The sequence below is a fragment of the Amphiprion ocellaris genome, chromosome 15 (assembly GCF_022539595.1).
Source record: "Amphiprion ocellaris isolate individual 3 ecotype Okinawa chromosome 15, ASM2253959v1, whole genome shotgun sequence".
Taxonomy (NCBI): domain Eukaryota; kingdom Metazoa; phylum Chordata; class Actinopteri; family Pomacentridae; genus Amphiprion; species Amphiprion ocellaris.
Genome location: NC_072780.1, coordinates 8,053,483 through 8,078,145, shown reverse-complemented (window position 1 = coordinate 8,078,145; position 24,663 = coordinate 8,053,483). Strand labels below are relative to the sequence as shown.

The following is a 24,663-nucleotide window of genomic DNA, read 5'->3' as shown; positions in this document are numbered from 1 at the left end:
TGTGTGTGTGTGTGTGTGTGTGTGTGTGTGTGTGTGTGTGTGTGTGTGTGTGTGGATTCATGCAAGTGTGTCCATCCAAGCAGCCAGGAGACCAATAGAAAAGGAGACTGAAAGGGGCAGTGCACAATTTCCTAGGCGCACATGGAGACACACACTCACTCTCAGGCTGTCAGTATTATCGAGTGCCGTTTGCAACAGACAGGGAACTGAATCCAAGTTTGCTGAGTAGGAAGGAAACCTTGCAGCTGTATGCGTGTGTTTATTTGTGTTTATGTGCAAACTTTACACCACAATTAGACCACATGAAGCAGACGGATAAGGTGAATCCAGGTGAAAGTTCTGTCCCATATTGATTTGACCTCCCCAAACTGACCAGAGACAGACATTGATTTATGTGAGGAGACAGGTTAAAAGAGGATTTGAACTTTTTTTTTGTTGCACCAGTCACATCTTTACTTAATATGGACTCTTTTTTTTTTCCCGCAATATTAAGTCCTGCACCTCTGTGAAACGGCACAATCGTGGCTAGAAGCAGAAAGATCTCTCTCTTGTGCAGCATTTTTTTTGTTTTGTTCACAGGACCAATACTTTAAAAATGGTGACTATACATACTATACTTATTTCACTATTTATATTTTTAGTGTCATTCCATCGTTATCTCCTATCTGCTCTGCAGTTTTAGCCAGTTTGTCTAAAAAGTGTCTGAATTTTTCCATGTTACTGTTGGTTGCAGCTGGGCCACTAATGGGTTCATGCTTGCACCAAAATGTGCAGAATTTAATAAAAAATGTTTTTCCAGACTCTGGTTAGTTAAAACTTGTAAAAAATTGTGGTGAATTTTAAAATGAAACATTAGATTAAAGTGATTTTTAGGTTAGATTTTCCTGCTGGAACAGCTCATCAGAGAGGACGCAGTTGAGAATCTGGCAATTCTTTCTATTTATACAGTTTCTGACTATGATAAATGGTATAATTTTTGCATTTTTTTGAAAAAGAATTACATGGTTTTCAAACTGCTGGTGGGTTTTGGGGTTCAGAGGATTAAGGCTAGATCAGTCCATGTTAGCATTTTAGACCACGTCTGGTGTGTCTTTGCAGAGTTGGCAGTCAGTTTTTGGTCCAGGTTGCAAACTTTTCACACTTGAAGCTATAAATAGAATAGAGAAATATAGCTACACAGTTTGGTGGTTGAAGGTCAGGAATGTGTTAAGCTTTTTTTTTTATTGTACACTGTAGTCACTACAACACAAGTTCCAGTGAAAGAACTTAATTAGCTCTATGCTGTTGGCTAGAATGTGTCTCTTTATGTGGCACTGAGTATCACACAAGGATCAGATTGGATGTCTTTACTGATTCATGTCCTTTATTTGTCAGAGGGTGTTTGATTTGAATTAAAATTTTGACAGTTTCAGAATATTAAACTGAGGGGAAAACCCATGTGCAGCTAATATCCAACCTTAAATGAATGACATTGTAGATAATAATCCACTGTGTATGTGCTGAAAATGTCAAGTGTGCATAAAGCTACATCAACTGTATCTCCTGATAAGTGCCATTTAAATGTATATATGTATCCATACACTGACGCAAATAGCATGACAGTCACAAGTCAGGGGTTATGAAGCAGATGATGAGCTGATCTTGTGTTTATCAACCAGACTGTGACAGATAACAGTTCACTCTCTCAGAGACACTCAAAGACTCTTCATAGTATGTCAGACAAATAGTGTGTCGTCTTTGATGAAACTGTATAATCAGTTTCATCTTAGTGTCTCTGTTTTCTTTTGTCTTTTTTGTGCAACTTTTTCTGCTGTTGTGGGTTTATGAGCCTGTGTGTGATCCTGCATACATGTGCACCCCAGGTGTTTTACGGCTTTCGCATGCTTGCATGTTCATGTGTGTATATATTTGTTGAAGTTTGTGTCAACTCAGTACAAACAAGGAAAAAAAGTGGGCTTTAGTATCAGTTTCTGTCCCCAGGGCCTTGCTGTCACATGATCAGCTGACCTGATTTTATGTTGCCAAGGCGATGCGTTGTCTCAGCATTCAACTTAATGCTCAGCTCTGCCCTGTGACCTTGGGACATGCCTTTGTCGCTCTGGTAACAGCCTCCGGGGTTGCTGAAAATGAGAGGAGTGCACTGGATGGGTGCTCTAAGTGTTTTTCTCTGTGCTTGTGCATCAAATTAGGCACTATGGCTCATTTTATTTGCCCAGGGAACATTAACTCACTCCTTTTCACGAACATCCCACAACATAATCATAAAGTTAAGTTAGCACCAATTTATCTCCAGTGTGTTGTCTGAAAATGAAAATGATCTCTGTTTTAGGACTTTGCCAGAAATAATCTCCTTCCATGCTAACCTGCCTGGAAGCTAATATCATATGACCATTGATGTGCACTGGAAAGAAGCAGAGAGTCGGTTGCTTAGTTGTAAATAAATACTATGGAGGAAGTACAGTAATACTAGGGATGTCTTTGTTCATTACTGAAAACAACACAAACATGTTATGAGCATGGCTGTCAGTTTGATCTGTGGTGTTTCTAGGGCTAATCCCTTCACTACCATAAAGTGTGCATGCTAAGAAAATCCTGGTTGGCAGTAGGGATAAACCGATTATCACCCTGGCCGATTATCATAGCTGATATTTGACATTTTTACGATTGTCGGTGTTGGTATCTTTATTTGCTGACTATTGATAAAGTAAACGCACTAGTTCAGATTTGATCTCTGTCTTTTGTCACTGTGTGGTCTCAGCAAAATCTCTCAAGCAGAAACTGCAAAAACTGAACAAGAAACACAAGCCTGGACCTTAATGGACAATAAAAGTGACAGAATAGTGAAAAATGTAAAAAAAAAATTGTGACGAACAGCAGGCGTAACAGCATTAGACAAACTACTCAATCTCAGTTTATCCCACATAAACAGAGGAGCGTGTCCTCATTTAAACACTCCAATTTCTATTTTACATAGTCAGTTATAATCACCCTTATTATTGAGGAAGCCTAGTTTGAATGACAGGTTCTCTGTTATCACATGCTGTTAAAATATTATACCAAATATATATTGGGGCCAAATATTAATTACCAGCCTTTGTTGAATACCAAGAATCCGCATTTGTATCGGTCCTAAAAATAAATCCTATATCCTTAGTTTGCAGTGGGTTGTGTGAGTTTACTTTTGGTCAGTATACAGCGACTATCTCTGACTGAGAGCCACCTATTAGTGGCTGGCACAGATAGCATTCGTAGACGGTTCTTGTTCAAGGATTTTTTTCTGTTTATGCAGTTGGTGGTTAGTCCAAAACTAGATAAAACTTGAGGTAATTGGCAATTTGTCCTCAAAACCAAAGACAGGAGTTGCTCCAAAGACTCATCTCTCACTCTCCCATTAGTTCAACCCTAAAATCACTCCTGGACGCTGGCACACAGAAACACTGGGTTATTTGCCAACTACCAACCAGGGAAAAAAGACAGAAGCAACTTCTACTATGACTCAACCTAACAAGTATAAAACAGTCATGGTGATGGAAAACAGATTGGGAGTTGTTGATAGAGGCGTGACGAATCAGGAAAGGGACAGGGGGTGACTGATAGGACTTACAGGAGTCTGCGTCATCGTTTCCAAAAGTCTCAACACAATGCTGTGGTTTTCAAACTAAAACAAAGTCAGAAGTGTTTCTAGAAGTGTGTTTTACAGGGCAGAGTAGTGTCAACGCTGGGCATGAATGTAGCCAAAGGTAAGTGTTTTAAAACAGCAATGTATTAACGTGGATGTAGCATCAGTTTCACACATGGAGGCTTTAAAAAACGATGGTATTTTGCTTGAGATTATGACACCTGAGTAGTTGAAGATTGACTGCTTTGTGCAGTAGGTCTAAACAGATGTTTCTGGGTTGTAAGTGTTTGATGTATGGGACATAAAATAGCATTTTTTTTTCCTGAATAATGTAAATGCACAGTAGAAAAGCAGAAGAGAGTATTTTTTTAGTCATTCCAGGACACAAATGTGTTGTAACAATGTCTTTACAAAGCTGTTAAACTGTCATGACGAAACCAGATGTCCCATATTTGGTGACTGTGGATCAGTGCTTGAAAACCACGAACCATTCGTGGTGTAAAATTACTTATAACTCTGTCAGCTATGAAGCAGCCAAACAATGAGGGAATCAACACAAACTAATTTTTGTTTCCACAAAAGTACTACTTTTATTACCAGCTTTCCATTTCATCATAATAGCTCTCAGCTTACCGGAGGCATTTGGTCAAAGTGAAACATTGCCCTCACCGGAAAGTGAGCCAAGTTCATGAAAGAGCCCCAAATAGCTCCAAATAGCTATGTTTTTGTTAAAAAAAAAAAGAGGACACAAGCCTCAAACCAGTGTCTCATGTGGGTAAACAAAGCGTGGTTGCCATGCTGATGGGCGTCAGTGTATAAATAGCATAGGTGTTTGTACTGAATACTCTTAAGAGAACCAGAGAGAAAGGGAATAGCAGGGAGAGGGTGATAGTTACTGTACAAAATCACAAGCACAGACAACAAATGCACATGGTTCGAGTTTTACTGACTCAAATGAGGATCAGGAAGGAGCAAGTTACACTAGCATGGATGATGGTTGTGTGTTTGTCCACTTTACCTAAGACTGTGTCAAGAAAGTCAGTTATTAGCATGTAGCCAGTGGTAGCAATCGACATGTAACTACCAACACGTTACTAGTATGAATGTGCAAAGCCATTGCTTGTTACTGCTAAACACAAGTCTGGAATTTGATTGTAGCATCATAATACCTTGCTTAACACCACACTAATGGTGATTTTGTGGGTTAGTTTGTTTTGATGTGTTCTTTTATTAATTTAGTTTACCTCAGTGCTGAAAGATTAGTTTTTCTCTCTCGCTTAGTGTGTGATTCACCAAAATTAATCAACTCTATTCTTACATTCACTTAATTCTACATCTCAATTAAAATTGACAAAAAATTAACGATTTACACAAGATTCATCAGAGCAACTGAGAATTTGACTGTGATCAACAGTCACATGACAAAAATGTAAAAATGTAGGGACTTTTTTAGCTGAACTGGGTTGAATTGCAGGCTGTGTAAACAGTGCTGATATGGAACCAAAAAAAATGTTGGTAGAAAAATATTTATAGTATGTTGAACCATGTAGTATTAACAACAACTGTGGGCACTTGGAAAAATATTGTACATGGTAATTCTAGGCTTTTATCATTTTTTTGTTATATTGCAAAAAAAAAAAACACTTTTGAGTTCTCTCTACTTTCTGCCAATGATGGTGCTGTTTCCATAGAGGTGCAGGAGAATGAGCCCACATAAGTAAAAATGTGAGAGGAGCAAAAAGAAAAAATGAACACTGCTTGATTTTCAGCGGGTTAAAACTGAAAGCGAACCATTTAGTGGAAAGAAACACTTGTCTGAAGGTTAAGTTGATGATTGTAATTGCATAGCATGGAATTAGGTTATTATACAGCAACAATTGAGCTAGAAAAAGCAATATGTGAGATCTCCGTAATCATATCAGGGTAATAATGTTGCCTGCTGATGTGTAGAAGGGAGTAAAGAGCACTTTGAAGATGATGTTAATGTTCCGTCTCTCTCTCTCTTTGTCTCTCTGTAGTGAATGGTGACTACACCTGCAGACAGACAGACGTGAACAGACGGTGCAGACATCTGGGACGCTTCCCTCCTGTTGGTGCAGAGATCCAGACTTCACATCAGGAAGTGCAGCTCCAGTGAGTTGTCAGCTGAGCAGCAGGCTCCACCTACTCCACCCAAGTAGCTCTGCCTCCTCTGCTCAGGTAGGACTCGAGGTGTTCATGTACAAGTGTAGGATTTACGTCAAACAAGATGGTGCGTTTGCTTGTGGTGGGACAGACTCTGGTGCAGTTTGTTGCATGAGTAGAAAGTCAACCACGGTCTTCTGTGATGGGGTTAGGGATCTCTTCTGTGAGGCATCTAGGTTTTTTTTCTGCCAGATCATTTGGTAGCCATGGTAACACTTATGAATCAGCATTTGATTGCTGGAATTTTGTCCGATTGATCAGAGCATGAAAAGGTGATAAATCAGTGCTGTGTTGTTGTGCTTACGTCTGTCTGTACTTCAGCAGCCTCCGATAATAAAGCTAGTAAACAAAGCAGCCCCACAGTAACTTTTCTGTTCATATTACCATGTAAAATGTCTCTTTCTCATCCTTACTCATCATTAGTTATTACAAACAACATCAAATTGCAGTTCCAAGTAATAATACTCAGCCTTTTTTTATTTTCCTGGGCACTTTCATGTAAAACTAGAGAAGATAAATACATGAGATGCACCATAATGGGACACTGAGGTGCTTGTTCTTCTTCGTGTTTACACCTCTTGTTTCATTTGTAATATTCCTGTTGGACAAACATGCACTAAAACCAAACTGCAGTATTTCCTGAAGCGACCCATGATGGCAAATGGGACTCACCTGGCTCTTCTTTTTCTTCTTTTAATTATGTCAGTTTTGTCTCCAGTACACTTCTAACGCGGCATAGTCATAAGACCCGAGGTACTTAGTTGTGTTTGGGTGGGCTGTACGTGGGTTTCTGTGGCCCATAGAATAAACTACAGCTTGTCTGAACTCCTTCCTTTCATGTGATTTTATGTTTGATTTTATTTTGTTTTCTTTCTTATTCTTCACTTTGACCCTCCCACCATGACTCCTTTCCACTCAGTCTTCACATAAATTCGTCCCTTCTTCCCTCTAACCCGTCGTCTCTCCACCCATTCTCCAACTGAACTGACTCCTCTCTGTATCCTCGCCCTCCAATGTGTCTATTGAAGCTCCTCCGCCAGTCCTTTATCTCTGTCTCACCAGCTGTATGTCGAAGCTTCATTCTATCCTATGAGGGATAGTAGAGTGAATAGAGGGGCTTTACTGAAAGAGAAGTGAGAAAGCCAATCCCGGCCTTTCGTCTCATCGACATCCTCTCCTCTCCTCTCCTCTCCTCTCCTCTCCTCTCCTCTCCTCTCCTCTCCTCTCCTCTCCTCTCCTCTCCTCTCCTCTCCTCTCCTCTCCTCTCCTCTCCTCTCCTCTCCTCTCCTCTCCTCTCCTCTCCTCTCCTCTCCTCTCCTCCACTGCCCTCCCCTTAAAACTCTACTATGAACAATCCTGTCTCCTTTGCCTCCTGCTGCTTAATGTGCCTCAGATGGGAAATTATTTTAACGGTGAAGATATATTTCCGGACAGAATAGTAAGGATAGGATTTTTGGCACCAGTTTCAATGAAGCCAAAGACATTCAGAAGTTTAATTAGGTCAAAAGAAATGACAAACATTGCAGTCTTCTGAGTCTTATCGTACTTGAACTGTGCCTGCTTTAGATTTTGACTAAATGTTTTTTTGTTTTGTTTATTGCCCCTCAGCAACATGCAGTTGTACTTGACTCACTAACAGCTTCGTTAGATTTTGCTGTGAGGTACTTCACTGTGCAGAGGGACTTGATTCATAACTCTACAAGTATGGTTTGAAGTACAGACTAATTAGTTTATTAATTTCTTGTTGTACCAATTCAGACAGGAGCAGTGAGGAGTAAGGAGAGCTGCCGAGAGAAAGTATAAAGGAAAGGTAAGATGCAGATGAAACAAAGCAGATAATTAAGTAAAAATGCTGAATATAAAGTATCGTAGCTGGACATTTTTTCTCTGAGTTTGAACTGCTCTCTCTCTTTCCTCTCTGTCGCTCTCGTTCTCGCTCTTGTTCGCTTTCTTTCTTCAGCCATCAGTCTTCCTGAATGGAAATTACACATTTCACTCCCTCCTGTTTTTTTATGCTTTCTCTGTCTTGTGTAAATTCACACTTGACAGTTGCCTTTCTCTGAGCAGAAACCCTCAGAAACGAGCAGATGGAAGGGTGACAGTCTGAAAGCTCCGACAATTAGACTGGGCGGCAAATGGTGGTCTTTAACACATAGCTGCTGGCGTGCCATATAGACACTGTCTGGAAAAGCTATATAGACGTTAAAGACGGCAAGTCAGAATATGTGAGTATAAATCGTCTGAGTGTGAGTTAAAATGTTTGACACATGCCTGAGGTTGTATCCTGCATGACTCAGACTGAGTTCACCAGCAGAATACAGTAAACTTGTTACTAAACAGCTAAACTTGCACACTGCAGTGCACTTCCTTTTTTATTTTGTTATTAAGATGTCACTACTGTGTCTTCCTATGCTGTCACTGTGAGTCCATGTTGAGCCTACTCCAGCTGAAAAACAGGCATGGGAAACAATAAATGCTACTTAACCCTCTGAATGCTGAACAGTTTCTGAGCATTTTCAGCCTCTATGACATTTCTACTCATTGTTGGCTCATTTTTCACTGCAATATAAAAGTCTTGCACATCTGTAGAAACAGTACAACTATGAAGGGATTTTCAGTTGTCCTTCCTGCAGTGTGACAAAATAATAATGCCACGAATAACAAAAGCAAAAGTTAAATTTGTTTCATTATTTATTGTACAAAAATTGGAAAAACCTGGTATCAGAATATGCAACATTTTCCCCAAGTTGCCACAGGTGTTACCAATACTACTGCCTGCAGTTCAGCCAAAAAAGTTTCTGAGTTTTTGTCATGTGACTGCTGGTTACAGTTGAGTCACACATTGCTTCTCGGATGCACCAAGGAGGGCGGAATTTTTTGTGTTTTACGGAATCTGGTTACTGTAAACGGTTTAGAGATGAGTGGAGTTTTCAAGGGTTAAATCAGTGACTAGAGTGGGACTTTAAATAAATATTTAAATGGATTGTTTGGCTTTGAGTTTAGTTTAGCACGTAATGGAAAACAACAGAAGGAAAAGAGATAGCACTGTAACCAAAAGACTCGGTAAACATGCAGACAAAGCACATTTTTCACGGCATTTGTATATTCGACTTTGAGTTCTTCTTAACCATTTCTATATATTTTACTAGTTTCTTGTAAAGAGCTGTTTAATTTGGATCTTACTTTAGGGAAAGTCATTGCCTTGTATGGAAAAAAAGAACATTATAGGCTAAAAAAAATGTCAATTTTTAAAATCTTGTTTTCATTGCCAGATGTCTACTTTTTTCAGAATGTACACTCTTTACACAAATTTGAAACAAAGTCCTCCTTCTGTCAGCTGTAGCGGAAGCTTTTTGTTGATCCACTCATTAAGTTCCTCACATTACTAGTTGGCTGTAACTTTAAATTCAGATCATCCTCAGGGCAAGTTTGCAAAATGGGCTTGACTTTGATTTTATTATTGCAGAACTGAAAGACGTTTTCTATGCCAGGAGATGGAGTATAAACTTATTTATGTCTTGCAAGGGGAATCTGACAGCTTTTATATGAATTCAGTCAATTTTCACAGATTGATTTTTTTTCTTTTTTTCATTTGAAACTGAAATTACTCCCACCCACTCTTTCTCCCATGGTTCGATTCAATGCAGCCCTGCAGCAATGACTCGCAGTGATCTCAGAGATGTCAAGTTACTAATTAACCCAGCGTTGCTTTTTTGTAATAAAGCTTCACAGGAACCTTTAGATATCCAGCGATGCCAGCGGGTGTCGCTCCTTGAATGCTCAATATAAAATAAACTAACAAAAGAAATTTTGCTTGACATCTGCTATGGTTTGGTCACAGGCTGACACCAAGAAAGTTTAAGCAGAATCAGGAAAAGTGCTCCACTTAAACTAAATGCGGTGTTTGTCTTAGCCTCCCCTTTTGAAGGTAGGTCCTCTCTAGTAAGGAACATGTTGCACACGAGGCACGTCGCTGCCTTGAGAGGGTTAAGTACATGGAGAGGTCATCCCTTCTCTCTCTGTGTGTGAGCATGGATTTCCCCTTCTCTGTTTTCTTGTAATACCTGCGCTCTGCTTTATTTGATCTGGGCCCCCGCTCTCATAGTAGGATTGAATTGGGTTTGGAGAGCAAAGGAAACACACACTCTCACATATACACACACCTGAGACTGCCAACTGCAACAGCAGCTGCCTCGACTGAAAGGAAAGGAAGGAGGGAGATCAGGACTGAAAAATAAAAGATAAGAGAGGATGAGCTAAGCGCTATTAAAAGAGAAGTTAGTGGAATTACCAAGCATGAGGTAACTTTATCCTACAATGAAAGTATCCGCTTTTAGTTTATAGCGGACAGACAAGGATGGTGAACTAATTAAACCAAAGCACATCACAGATTTTGTTTCCATCTTTCCTTGTGCCTCTCCATTTCCTTCTCTTTTTCCACCCACCCCTTCCGAGTTTCTCGCTCAGTCTCCCTTTTGTGTCGCTGTCTTTACTTGTCATGGCACCGCTCTGCACAAAACAAAACGCTCTCCGACGCACACATACTTTGGCTGTCTCTGTATGCTAAACAATTAGTTAATTACCTTACCCAGTGTCACTGAGTTCATCCAGACTGCTGGTTGTGGCTGAATTACAAAAAAGGAGAGGAGGCAGAGAAATGAAGCGTGTAGGAATGAATGAAAAGTGAGATATTCTCAGCAGATTGAATGCTCTCAGGAGGAATGGAAACTTATTTTTAATGTTTCCACCAAGGCTATTCTTTTAGTTTTAGTAAAAAAATCTCACAAAACACAGTTCCACTATAAAGACGTTTGTAAGGAAATATCACAATACAGCTGATGGAACCATAAAAGGAGCTTTCTAGGGGTAGGAAAGGCTGTCTGTGTTTTAAAAATAAATCATAAAGACAAAACCAGTTGAAGTAGAAAAACTGTTTTTATAGTAAACTCCAGCAGCAGCAGCTCATTATGTTCCATACAGTAGAATTCTGTTTATGTAGGGAAGATGTTGAAGTCAGGCTTTATAATAATACAAGAGGTCCAATGGCCTCCCCCTCAGGAGCTAATCAGCTAGTCAGCATAACCACTGTGCTCCATTACTGCGTTCTGATAAACATCACTGTGTGTCTTTCAAAAAAGCGTGTGAGTCTGCGACTGCTTGTCAGCATGTTTGTTGTGTTAATACAGCATATACTTTCATCTATACATGTCTGCATCTGCATGTGTGTGTGTACTGCACAGTGTGTGGACATATTAGAGGGAAGTAGTTTGCACACCGTAACATGCTGAATACATATGTAAGTAAAATGTCATTTGGAGCTGTGGGGTATTGACTACAATTCACCCACAGGCGTGGAAAAAACATGTTGCTGTAGGTCATAACTAATGAACCATACATGTGCCGGAACATTCTGTGTGAGGGAATGAGGGTGAACGCCTGCATCTTTGTTTTTATGCTGTGTGGCTTAATATCTCCAAGCATTTGCTGTTACATTTCTAATTTAAGAGCAGATAAAAGTTGTATTTTAGGAAAGTAAGACGTGTGTAATTCTGTTCTGTGTGGGTGCCAGTCTGTCTATGTGTGACTAATTCTCTGTCCGTCCTAACTCGGACCCACTTTTGTTGCTCTTTTCTTTGTTTCCTCTTGATTCTCTTCAGCTTTATAGCATTAAGCAGTGAGTAATGATGGCTGACATCATCTCTGGCTGGGCTAGTGCTGACTAATTGGCCAGAGCAATCTGATTGCATTAGATGTTATTCCTTCAGGGTATTCCCTGTCCTCCTCCCCCACCTTGAAAGATGTCCCTCATTGTTTGCATGGAGCAACATATTACTTTTGTGAGGCATTTGTTTAGGGATTTATTGTATTCATAGTAGCGTGAAACAAACTCCATTGGTAGTAAGCAGGTTGTGAAATTAGTGTGTTTGATTTATGGGTCGTGTGTTTAAACCTGAAAAGAGAATAATGTTAAAAGCTGCGATTGCTGTCGAGCCATGACTGGTCTTGTTAATTGCTATCATCTAAAATGCACGTCTCCGGGTACCTCATGGATATTACAAATGCGCTACCGGGACACTAATATACCCCTGAAATGTCTTTGGTTATTGTGTGGATGCTCTGGGTGCTCGTGTGAGAAAGCAATAACGGTTGAAAAATGAAGTTGCGCTTTAGATTTACTAACAGTCATAAGAGGCTTTTTCCTGCGCTCATCTCTCTTCGCCTCACTCTCTGTGTTTCTGTCTTCTCCCTTTCACACAACCTGCTCCGACAGCCACGTTTTCAAGTGAGGTAAAATGATTATAGTAATGGATGCCCCCCTACTCCAACCTCTTTCTCGCTCTCCTTCACAGTCGCCACTCTGTACATTCTGTTCTGTACATTAGTGCAGCCCCTGGGATGCCCTCGCTCTCTGCAGCTTAATGCAATCACACCTCTGGTGTAAGTGCACCGTAAGAGATATAGACAATTGAGAGGAGCGATGAGAACGAGGTGGGCGGCAGCTGACAGGAGTGATCACATCAAAGGATGATAATTACCTACAGACAGGATTGAAAAGTCATGCAAATTAGATAATTTACAGGTTTGGCTGTCAGTCAAGCAGTAGGTGTATACTTTCTTGGATCAAATGTCATCTGTATGATCGCTGGAACTAATGATTTCCTTTTTTGCTTTTACGGTATATTGATTTTCATAGTTATCAAGGCCGATATGCATGGAACGTCTGTAGATACAAGTCATGGCAGACTATATCTGAATCACTGCAATATAGTTTTGCTAACTATTAAAGATTACATTTCTACACAAAAGAGCAATTAGGTACAGTAAGAATTGTTTTTCAATTGCAGCTCCAAATCAGACTTTTATTCACTTTTTATAGCATGACACAAAAAGAAAAAGAGCAAATGGTCCCTCAGCTCAAAAGCAACAAAGAAAGTCGGTTAATATTGTCAGCTATTTTTGTGGATCATGTGCCTGGGTGTTCTGAAATAGTCAGAAGTTCACGATGGCAAACATTTTTCCCCAGGAGGAGTCGAGCCCAGCTCAGCAACTTCAGCTTTTAGTGAGATGAATGGGGATGGCCTTTGTGGTGCCTGGGAAGTCCTTATGCTGAGACCTATGGAGAGTTTATTGCTTTTACAACTCTAGGCTGTATGATAAAGTGCCATCTTTCTCGCCACCCACTCACTCCCACCTACCGTTTTCTCTCCATATCTCACTGTCTCTCTCTGTGTTACTCCGGCTCTGAGCCTTGTTGCCTTTGTTATCTTGTTCTCTTTTTTCACCTCTTTGTCAACTTTCCTTTCATTTTTTCCTCCCTTTCATCTTTCTGTGTCCTTATTTGTCTGTCAGTTTCCCCTCTGCTTTTCTCTCTTACTCGCTGTCGTTGACTCTGCCACACTTTCCTCTTGTTTCCCCTCCAAACCCTCTCTTCCCCCTCGTGTCTCCCCTCGCTTTAATCGCTAACCGCAGTGCTGTTAACATTAGCCGATACTGTATCCCCCCCTGTATTTGATGTTGATTTTGCTATTCTCAAGCGTGACAGCCAATGGTCAGCATGGCTAAGCAGACACTTTTTAAATTGGCAAACAGGTTGGCAAGTAAGTACAACGCTATTGATTTGATGCTGTATGATGCCTGAGCAGCTACGTTCAATCACGACCCCCCACCATCTGTGATAATTACACTGAAAAACACAGTCAGGTGCAGTTGATTGTGGTTCTATATATACAGTGATATATATATATATATATATATATATATATATATATATATATATATATATATATATATATATATATATATATATATATATATATATATATATATATATATATTCCGTGGTGACTTGCCAATGGCAGCAGGATCACTCTTGTTCCCTCCAAGAGCAGGCTTATCTCCAGTAAAGATCTCTGCTATGGAACACAAACAAAAGTTTTCCTGTGGGATTCCTATAGACTGTAAAAACATCAAACCATTCCACTCGCTCTGTATAGCGCTCTTTGTACCAACCCATCACAAAATTGTCGGCTCGGTCTGAATGGGAGTGCTGATGGATGGCCACTTACCAGTATTCCTATATGTACTCTAGACTTATGCTCCTGTATTCAATCCTTATATGTGTGGAGAGGTGGAGGCTAATAGCCTATTGAGCTAAACTAGTTTTCCTTCACTTTGGGGAGTACAGTCAACTTGGGGCCCTGTGGTTTCCTGAATTGTATAACAATGGCATATGGGCTTTGGTTGAGGAATTTCAATGGAATAATTCAGGGTGATAGCCAGCAGACAGTAGTCAACATGGCCACCTGAGACATGTTCAGGTTTCGAGTAAATGCTAGTCCAACTATTACCAGCTGGACCTTCTGTAAAAATGCTGAAACTTGTGCTTTTTGGGTGCTCTAGCCTGTTATTATTGAAATATGAAGAAATAAAGTGAAGTAAAGACTCAATTTTTTGTCATTACCAGATACTTCTCAGTTTTTTTGTTTGATAAAATATCATATTCTTATATTAGAAATTGTAGATCATAATGTAAAATAACAAAAGTAAAAAATGGTTTTAAAAAAAGCTGACTCCTGAATGAGTCACAACATAATTCCATAAGCAGCTTCTGGGTGTTTCTTGCTTCTGTCACACCACTGTGGGATCGTTGTTGCAATAGAAAGTCCTGCACCTGTATGGAAGCGCTACAACCCTGGCTAGAAGTAGAGAGAACTGTAAATCTTATCTGTGCAGTTTGACAGTTCTAATGCCATAAATCATTAAAGAATGAAAAACTTTGAATCAACATCTGCAACATTTTTTTCAACTGTACACAGGTGTTACCAGTACTGCAGAAAAACGGATGCCTGTACATATTTTAGACATTTTATTACATTTTACATTTTTCATTTGTTTCTCCACTTGTCTATTATCTGTGCAGTTGTAAACACAGCCTGGAGCTTTGCCCAGTTTAGCCAAAAATCCGTTGCTTCTCGGTTTTGCCAAGGAGAGTTTTTATGTTTTACTTATTCGGGTTGCTGCAAACAGTTTACTCTGGGAGAATTTTTCAGTGAGAAATGTTGATTAAAATGATTTTAAGGGAATATTCCAATTGTAGGCTTAGATTTGGTTGTTTGAAAGTTAAACATTCAGCTTTTACAATTTCTTCCCAGGATAAATGGAGTCATTTTGGCAGTTTAAAAAAAACAAACATTCTATTCTAACCAGCCAACAGGTTTTGAGTTCAGAGGGTTTACAATAAAAAATAATATATTTTACACCAGGGACTGTTTTCTTATAAACATTACTAGCAGGTATATACATTGAATTCTAAAAGAATATTAAGCATGTTTATGAGAGCTGAAATGTCCATGCACCTGAGTTCATGATTGGACACAAAAAGACAAACAAAAAAGGCTTTTTTATTTTGGTGCTTTCGCGCCACAGTATTAGACTTAACCAAGCAGCTGCAACCAGTAATTACATGGAAGGACTATTAAGTGATCGCTTCTGAGAAAAAGTATCCCAGTTCAAGACTCGGGCCAAGAGGTGTGTCCACTGACAATCAGACAGGAACAACATCAACTAAAAAAAAACAGCTCCATTAGATCCATCAGATATCAACCTGACTTTCTGCAGAGTGGATTTTCATGGTGAACACAACGCAGAATATTCATATTGTGTTATTTGTTCAGAAGTGCATGCACATGAAAGCCTAAAACCAGTTCAACTTCAGATGCATTTGGAAATGAAACACACATCAGCAAACTTAAAGAGCCCTGAACTACGGAGCCAAAAGAAAGCAGCGATTGAAAAAGTGGAATAAGTGTTCTGCCTGCCTGTTTCTCGAGGTCCTCCGCTCCGTTTCAGTACTATGGACAGCGCCACATACATCCCCTAATTCAGGCGTACGAATTCCTCCATTTCACAGCACTAACGCCTACTTGCTTAGCTGTGGGGCTGACAGTAATCATATGCGAAAATATTCAGACACCAAAAAGCATTGAACAGCTTGTCAGCACACAGTGCATCTCCCAGTAGAGGTTTTGATAGTGACGAAAGGTTGTTTGCATACAGTTCATGAGCGATCAAGGTGTTTGAATGGGTTGTTGTGCGCTATTTGTCCCAGTGCTGTTGTGCGTGTGGGTTGTGAGTCAAGAAGATTTAGAACTGCTGCCCTAGAGCTCAAATAGACGTCTTCAAAATGTTTATTTCAACCAAAATACAGACCAAACCCAAAAATATTCAATATACTATTATATAGAACAAAGTAAAGCAGCACATTCTCACATGAGATGCTGAAACCATCAAATGTCGAAGACGTTTTTTGAGAAATGATTCACATACTTAATGGTGCCAATTCTTTTTGAAATGCCTGACTAACCAATTCCTACACTAATCATTCCAGCTCTAGACGTGTCCCCTTATATATCTGTTTAGCCGAAAGTGCACATGCAATACCTCCCTGCAAATGATTTGGCTCCTGAAGATAGATGTACTGTCCTTTACATATTTTCATAATTTCTCCTCCAAATAAAATTTCTCTGTTGGACTGAAATCCCTAGACCTTTCACGAAATGCATTTGTACAGCACAGGCCCTCTCAGCAATAATTCAGTGCCGCTGCGCTGCGCTCTGATGGGACTTCATCCAGTTTTGTGATAGCCTTAGATGGGGAACGTGCTGCACACATCAGAGCGTGGCACAATGCCGCGAGTCTGCCACTGTACATAACTGTAGGTTGTGTTGACTAGTGTGTGGGTGGCTGCTTGAACATAAACAGTGAGGGAGGAAAGAACTGCCACAATGTCACACTGGGAAAATTTGTGTGAAAAGAAGAGTTTTTGCCTGGAAAAGGGACAGTTTAATTGTTGTTCTGTTACTAGACTGTCATGAATACAATGGAGAGCCATCGCTGTTACTATGAAAAGCAGATTTTTATAATAGTTCTAAAATACCATAATTATAAGTCTGCATCTGTAATGTAAAGTCCTCTGAGAAGATGTGCATGGATTAATGCAGGCTGTCATCCCTAAAATAATAGAACTGTTAGTGTAAATGGTGATGAGAGCACAGCAGACCTCAGACTTGAACCATTAACTTAATTACACTGGTTAGTTATTTACCTGCTAGGGAGAAACGCTCCGTTCCTGATTGTGCTGAGATACCATGCAGAGTTTTCTCACCATGACTGGAGAATAACCTCTGAGCTGTTTGAAGGCACTGGCGTGTGTGTGTGTTTGTGTGTGTGTGTGTGTGTGTGTGTGTGTGTACAGTTCGTGTGTGTCGGCATGTGTGGAGGAGTGTGTGAATGCGTTTGACAGCAAGGATTACATAACAGAGATGGCTGCTGCTGCAGGTCACCATGAACGACATGAGCGCACACACACTCGCACACATGTACATCATTACAAATACCAGCATGCGTCGCAGCTGCACGTACGCACTGACACACGCGCACACACACAAGCACACACACACACACACATATAGACCTCTGTTGCTTCACACGTACGATACTGCACTCCAAGTAAAATGAGGATGCTTAAAATTCAAATTAACGCCATGACTTGTTTCTTGTTTATCAGTTTACCCTCTGAACCCTAGGCCGTTTTTGCTTCTCTTACATTTTTACTTACTGTGGACTCATTTTTCACTGCAATATAAAATCCTGAACCTCTATGGAAGCAGCACAACCTTGGCTAGAAGTAGAGGGAAGTCTGTTTTGTGGAGTAAGACAAAAAAGTTTTATTATTCATTTTGCAAAACTTGAAAAAAAAACATCCTGCCATCAATATGTAGGCACAATATTTTTCCCAATATCCACACATACCAATCCTGGAAAAAAATATGGTTCTACAAACTATAGATATCTTACTATTTTACTATTTATGTATTTATTTCGACTCTTGTCTCCTATCTGCTCTGTCTACACAGCCTGCAGTTCAGCTGAAAAATCCCAGAATTTTTGACTCGAAAGTCACTCATGACTTCTCAGTTGTGGTTTTTTGTTTTCAACAGAATCAAGTTATGCTTTAATTTTGGCACATTTTTAAACAAGACATATAGAGTAAGTGATTTTGATGAAGCACTTGGTTATTTTTCATGATGAAACTAAAAGTCACATATGATTACACAACACGACACATGCCTTTCAAACCTGCTTTGGGTTCATAGAAACTGAGATCAAATTTCAAGATATTTGCCAGGCAAGCATCTCGAACAAAATACCACAAATTTTTCTGTCTGTTTCGGCTGCCTTGATGTATTTCTGTCTCTTTATGTAATCCCAGACTGATTCAATGTCATCACTGAAGCTAGTTCTATTCAACTCTGGCTGCATGTCTGGGGTAGGTGTCATGCTGGAGAATGTATTTGGGAGCAGTACATTCCAATCCACACATCTAAAATACTTAGAAATGGACGTACACACACACACACACACACACACACACACACACACACATACACACACACACACACACACACACACACACACACACACACACACACACACACACACACACACAAGCATCAAACAAACAGCTCACTGTAAACCTGAATGGAGAAAGGAGCACTTCTATAAAGATGTATTGTCTGTTTCTGAGCCCGTCTATTCTCACACTGCAGCAGCTCTAATAGTGAATCTGCATTACTCCTTTAATAGAAATCCATGTCTGCTAGTTGGCAGAGCACACACGATCACACGTCTTCCTTTGCATAATTTTACAAGCTCCCACACAAATCCACACACACACACACACACACACTTTCATACTGTAAACACAAGCCATGGATTCTGTGGATGATGTGTCATGTGTAGAGGGCACACAGGTCCAGTTGGGGCAGCGATTCTATTCTAAATGAAGCAAGGGTTTGTGAATTATTGAAGCGCCTGTCCTCTTTTCTCTGCTCCGTCTCCAACTCTCTCTCCTCTTCCCTCTTTAGATCTCTTTTTTCCTCTCTCCGCATTCCTCTTTTGCACACACACTCTTATCTTCCCTTGCCCTTCCTTCCGTTTTTTTTTTTTTTCTCTTTTATACTCTCTATTAAATAAGCGGGGAGGAGGGTCAGATTGATTTGTGAACCAGTAGTTCAGCGTGTGTGTGTGCATTTGTGCGATTTGAGTGATGTTGGTTAATCCAGTTTTGTCCTTGGGGACAGATTTGGCCCATATTACAGCCTGCTATTACGGTGACTAAAATCTCCTGTGCATTGAGACAGTCATTATTTACTGCCGCTCGTCGTCCCAACTCCCTCACTAGCGTTTTTTAATACAGCTCCACCCTTCTCCACAACAGCAGATACAGAGAGACAGATAGGAAGTTGAGGTTTAACAATATACTGTACATCTACAACCACATCTTACAACATCAGATGCAAAACAACGTTTTATTTTAACAAAAAACTAAGCATTATAAAGAGAAAGAAAAGCTGCCAATCTTATCTAAAGTGACAGTAAAACACACACACATGCTGCACACACCTCCCACCACCACTGCAGCTGTAACAGATAAACCAGAGGTCATGTTGGCTGTTACTACACCATATACCACCCACTGATAATGACTGATCAGCAGACATGTAGTGCAGGAACCGGTGGGAAAATACTTTTACATATATTCCTCCATCACCCTCGCCATTTATCATCCAGAGCTTATCGCTGACAGCAATTGTGCTCTCGGCTTTTCCCTCCCTGCCTGTCACGCAGACTTCTGGGAAAAATGTTCTACATGGAGAACATTAGTGAGTCACATGGTGTCACTTATCAATACCTGGAGCCAATAAATACCTGAGTGTAGTAGAGGAATATCGTGGTTGTAGTTTTGGCAGTGAAATCGGCCCATATCTTGGTTTTTATGACAGGGCTTGATGAATTGGACATTGCACTAACTAACAAACTAACTAGTGCATTTGAAGTTAAAGCTGACGCTGTTATTCCATGAACTGATCAGTAGCTGATTTCTGTGACAGTAAACAGGATAACTAATTTAAAGACGTAAAACAAATCTGGCTCTAGAAAATTGTGGCATTTTTCAGTGTTTCCTGACGCCTAAAAGACAAAACAATTAACCGATGATTGAAGTAATCGGCAGATTAGTTCATAATAAAAATATTCCTTTAATACTAATATTATAAGGAGAATTATTACTCATAATTAACTGTAGGCTTACAACTGTGTACATATATGTACAGAACACAACTGCCTTGCAGGCCATGTTCATGTTTCTGTCACTGAAACAAGAAAAATCCATCGCATTTTTCCAGAAGTCTGACTGAATGTTGTCAGTATCAAGGGAACTTACTCATATCTCTCACACTCTGTCTCTCTCTCTCTATGTCTCCTTCTCTACCACTGCTTCCTCTGTCCTCCCTGTCCTCTTCAATATTGATATGAGCTGTCATTGGTCCAGTTATTTATGAGTCCCCTCCCTGGTATTTTTCCATTGGCTCCGGCTCTACAGTCGAATTCTTCTCTAGTCAAGTCTAATCCAGAGCAGCCTGATTTGCAGTAGTACAACAGCAAAGTCAAAATCTGTCTGTCAGCTGATATGAATAAAACAGCAGTATGCTCAGTTTATATGTGTATGTGTATACAGTGTGTGGATGTTTTTCAGGCTGTTCACGCTCTTTCTTGCATTCTCTTGTTTTTTTTTTCTCCTCTCCGTTTCATTCCCTCCCTGCTCGAATTGCAGCCAAAGGCTCTTTCCCATAACCTTTTCAGACCTGTGTGTATATGTGTGGGATTCTGCGCAGAAGTCTTAAATAAGAGACGGATTGAAAGCCATGTAAGACTTGGACACACACCCACTTTTGTTGGCGCGCACACACAAACACACTTGTACTGTACATGCCTCATTACACGGGTCCCAGGGATTTATGTAGGAACTATTTCCTGTTTGGGGTTAGGGAGCGAAGGGAAGTAGTGAGGATGAAATATGATGTAACAACAGTGGTGGTCTTCCTGTGTGCTCTACTAGAACTTGGGTGTTACCCAGATTTTTAGTTTTCCATGGCCATTAATGGTCCTTGTGTGTGAAGCTGTCAGTAATCCTCAGGGCAAACAGACAGGATGGTGGCAGCACACAAACGACCGTCACTCTCAAATTGCAGATAGATCTGTGAGTACTACAGAGTGATTATATGCTCGTAGATGGATCACAATCGTCAGTTTGGCTTTCATTAGTAAAACATTTTGAAGTGAGTGGGAGGAAGGCACCTCATAATGCAATTTGCAGCTCGTATGTTGCACATTTGGTGAAACTGTATCTAGTGTGTATGCAGCGTAACACACACCCATCTGTTTGGTCTAGCTTTAATTTTGGCTGAAGACAGCAATAGACTGGATGTCTTTCCATCTGTATATATGCAGTGATAATATAACTACTGTAGAACACTATCAAGTCTGACTACTTACTTAATACACCAACACCTAGACCCTGTTTTTGTTATTGAAGTTACTGAACAGCTATTTTGTTGGGGGTATTTTTGCTTCTGTCACATTTTACTTACTGTGGGCTAATTTTTTTTTACTGAGTATGACAAATTTATAATGCCATAATTTTTTTTTTAATTTAAAAAATGAAGGTTGAATGTATTTGATTGCCTATTTCGCAAAAAAATTAAATGTAAAAAATGTACAACTTGTAATAAGTGCCCAGTGGTGAGGGAAAAATGGTGGCTCTACATGCTGTATTGTGATATTTTTCTACTTACATGTTTGACTTGTTTCCATATGTGTGTCTTATTTGCTCTGCGTAAACACAGCCTGCAGCTCAGCCCAGTTCAGCTGAAAACCCCCTACATTTTGGTCACATGACCGTTGGATGTAGCTGTGTAACTAATTCCTTTACATTTGAGTGGAAAAGCACCGACTATATTGTTTTTTTTTTGTTTTTTTTTTTACAGAATATAGTCAGAGATAACAGTTAACTTTTGGCAAATTTTAAAATGAAGTGTGTAGAATGAAATGAATGTGATCATCCTGCTCGCAGCTTTAGCTCCTCAGGTGGATCCCTTTTGGTCGTTCCAAAGTTGAGGCTTAAATCTAAGGGTGACCGAGCTTTCTCCATCAGGACCTCGACTTTGGAGCAACCTGCCGGAGGAGATGAGGCTTACAGAGTCAGTAACTTCTTTTAAATCACTTCTTAAAACCCACTTTTATAGACTTGCTTGTATGTTAGGTTTACTTTAAGCTTTAATTAGTTTTAGTGTTTTATTCTGTATTATGTCCTGTTTATTTTAGATGCTCTCTCTTGTTTTATTTTAATTTTAGCTGCCTGGTTCGTTGGTGTGATGTCGTCTCTCTGATTCTTTAATTCTCTATTTTTTTACTTTTAATTTTAACCCGCGGTCTTGTTCTTTCATTTTGAAACTGCCTAGTTCCCTTGTTTGAGTTGTGCGCTTATCATTTTTACTATTTATTTTTAATTGACTGCTCTGCCTTGTCTCCTATAGCTTGTTTGATTGTCTCTGTGTTTGCATGTTTTAACTGTCAAAGCACTTGGTGAACGCTGTTCTTAAGGGTGCTATGTGAATAAAGTTATTATTATTAATATTACTATTATTGTTCATTTCGTTATGTTGACAGAACTTAAGATGAGCACTTCAAGGACTGTCAGAAAGTTGAAAATCCTGTGATTCGTACTGTTTCTGGTTTGTGACTGATAAATTCTCTCTGTGTTTATATATATTTGGGATGTCTTTGACGTTTTTATGAAGACAACATGCTTTTTTTAAGCCGGTTGGTGTGTTTAAGGTTTCAGGTGATGGTTAGCATTTGTGCCTGTGCATCTGCATCTGTAAATGCAAAGTGGTGAAGATAACAAGAACATTTTGTGAGATGTTCCATTTCCTCCTCTTTACACCAGAGAACATCACACCAAAGACAGTTATTTTTGTTTACTATTTAACTCCACATATTATACATTTTTCTTGCTTTTCAACTCCATGGGTGGTTGTTACCTGACAACAGGAGAAATAAAATTATTGTAAGTAACAAGAGAACCTAAGGGCTTAAGTAATTGGATGTACTTGAATGAATTAAATAAATGAATGTTAATTATTTCTTGGCACGTTAATTGTTTCTTCTTTCCCCCTTACTTCTGTTTGATGATAACAATGCATGGCAGAAAATATATCAACCCATCAACCACAGGAGCACCACAGTTCTGTCAGATCAAAGTATATGTTAAGGAAGTAATTACCTGCAGTGGATAGCTGCAGGAGGAGAAAGCTGGAATTCGCTACTGCTGCTAGCAGGATGTGAGCTGCACTGATTTCCTCTAGAGGTGTGAAGTTGTGCTAAAAACAGACGCAATGTAACACCTCACTTGCTGTGTGGATCTTACACATTCACCTTGAGACAATAATCCAGGAACAAACACACTGATTCACACATGCAAAATATGCCCACAAATTTACTTTATGTAAACAAAATGAACTGCAAGTTACAAGGAACAGTCTCGGCATAAACTGTAGTTTGACGGTTTCAGTGAAATTGTGTGCATGCATGTATATGGCTTTAGCTAAGATTATTTATTCTGATGTAGCAGGATTGTTACTGTATTGTGATCATAATCATTTAGTTCATAGTTTTGACATTTTGGTGCTCATTGAATTTTGATAGACTGATTAATAACAGATCAGCAAAAAGAAGCAGTTGCCTTAGTGTAGTGACAATGCTTGCTATCACATTTTGGTTGACTCTGATATGTGCAGTGAAAAAAGTAACACCGATTACCTTAAAATAGACTAGAAAGCCATGCTTTTCCTCTCCATAGCAACAGTTGAGCACCGACTTTGAGTTGATGGAGTGGATTCTCTCAGCACCTTATGTGTCGTGTGTGTGTGTGTGTGTGTGTGTGTGTGTGTGTGTGTGTGTGTGTGTGTGTGTGTGTGTGTGTGTGTGTGTGTGTGTGTGTGTGTGTGTGTGTGTGTGTGTGTGTGTGTGCACACCGTATGTCTTCCTCTGAGTGTGTCATTGTTTATTTGTGGACGAAGAGTTCCAAGACGTTGTTTGTTTGGTTGAGTCCATCTCTGTGGAAACCTAGAACCAGGAGTGAAACAGTGAGACGTTGTCTCATGCTAAGCCTGATAATGAAGTCCTCACTGTCTGTTGACTGCTGTCAGACCCCCAGAGGACATTAGCAGATCAGTATAATGAACAGTCTGTATGTGTACGCGATTATTTATGCATGTATCTCTGCGAAAGCACCTCTGTCACATTAATGAGAGTGAACAAAATAATATGAATCATAATCAGTCTTACTCAGCAAAACATACAGTATTTGCACAGTATACAAGACCACACTCAATTACCTTCCTTTAATTCGTCATGTACATGAACCCAGGAACCTAACTACTGTAGATGATGCTGTGTCTATTTCTAGCTGCAGGGTGGACAGAAACACACTGAAAAGCCTGTGCACTGACAAACACACATACAGTGTGTAGCTTCAGACACGATATGGGGTTGCATCTCTCCAGATGGCGGGAGCCGCCCACACACTGCCAGTTGTTATACAATATGTATTGTATAACAGTAGGGAGCAACAGGCCCCCTCCCTGAAACAACACACAAACTCTCACACATCCAGTCATTCTATTACAGATACAGGCGGCAGCACTTAGATGTAGGCATTCACTGTCTCTCTATGCACAATGAAATGGAAGCGTAATGGAATTCTTGTACATTTTCAACAGTCTGTGCTCTATTAGGCACCTCAGTGAGTTAGTCTCTCTGCTATTCAGTTAGCAAACCTCTATCCAGCCACTTAGACACCTTGATCAGTCCACAGGACAGCTGGCCAGGCAGTCAGCCAGTGAGATGGATAATAAATTTGTCTGTTAGCCAGTCATACAGCTGTGCAGCGTCACACA

General features: G+C 39.9%; 1 protein-coding gene across 5 annotated transcripts in view; it reads left to right on the top strand.

Moving 5' to 3' along the window:
* atxn1a (ataxin 1a) overlaps nucleotides 1-24,663 on the top strand; it is a 105,503-nt gene that overhangs the window by 28,541 nt on the left and 52,299 nt on the right. Inside the window, exons 2-4 of one of the 5 annotated variants that reach the window (XM_055018096.1) lie at nucleotides 5,638-5,752; nucleotides 7,562-7,613; nucleotides 7,871-8,028. The gene's annotated coding sequence lies outside the window, so the exon portion shown is untranslated. Of the gene's footprint in view, nucleotides 1-5,637; nucleotides 5,819-7,561; nucleotides 7,614-7,870; nucleotides 8,029-24,663 lie in introns of all 5 variants that reach the window. The other 4 variants (XM_035947498.2, XM_023268754.3, XM_035947499.2 and 1 more) reach the window with 4 other exon arrangements.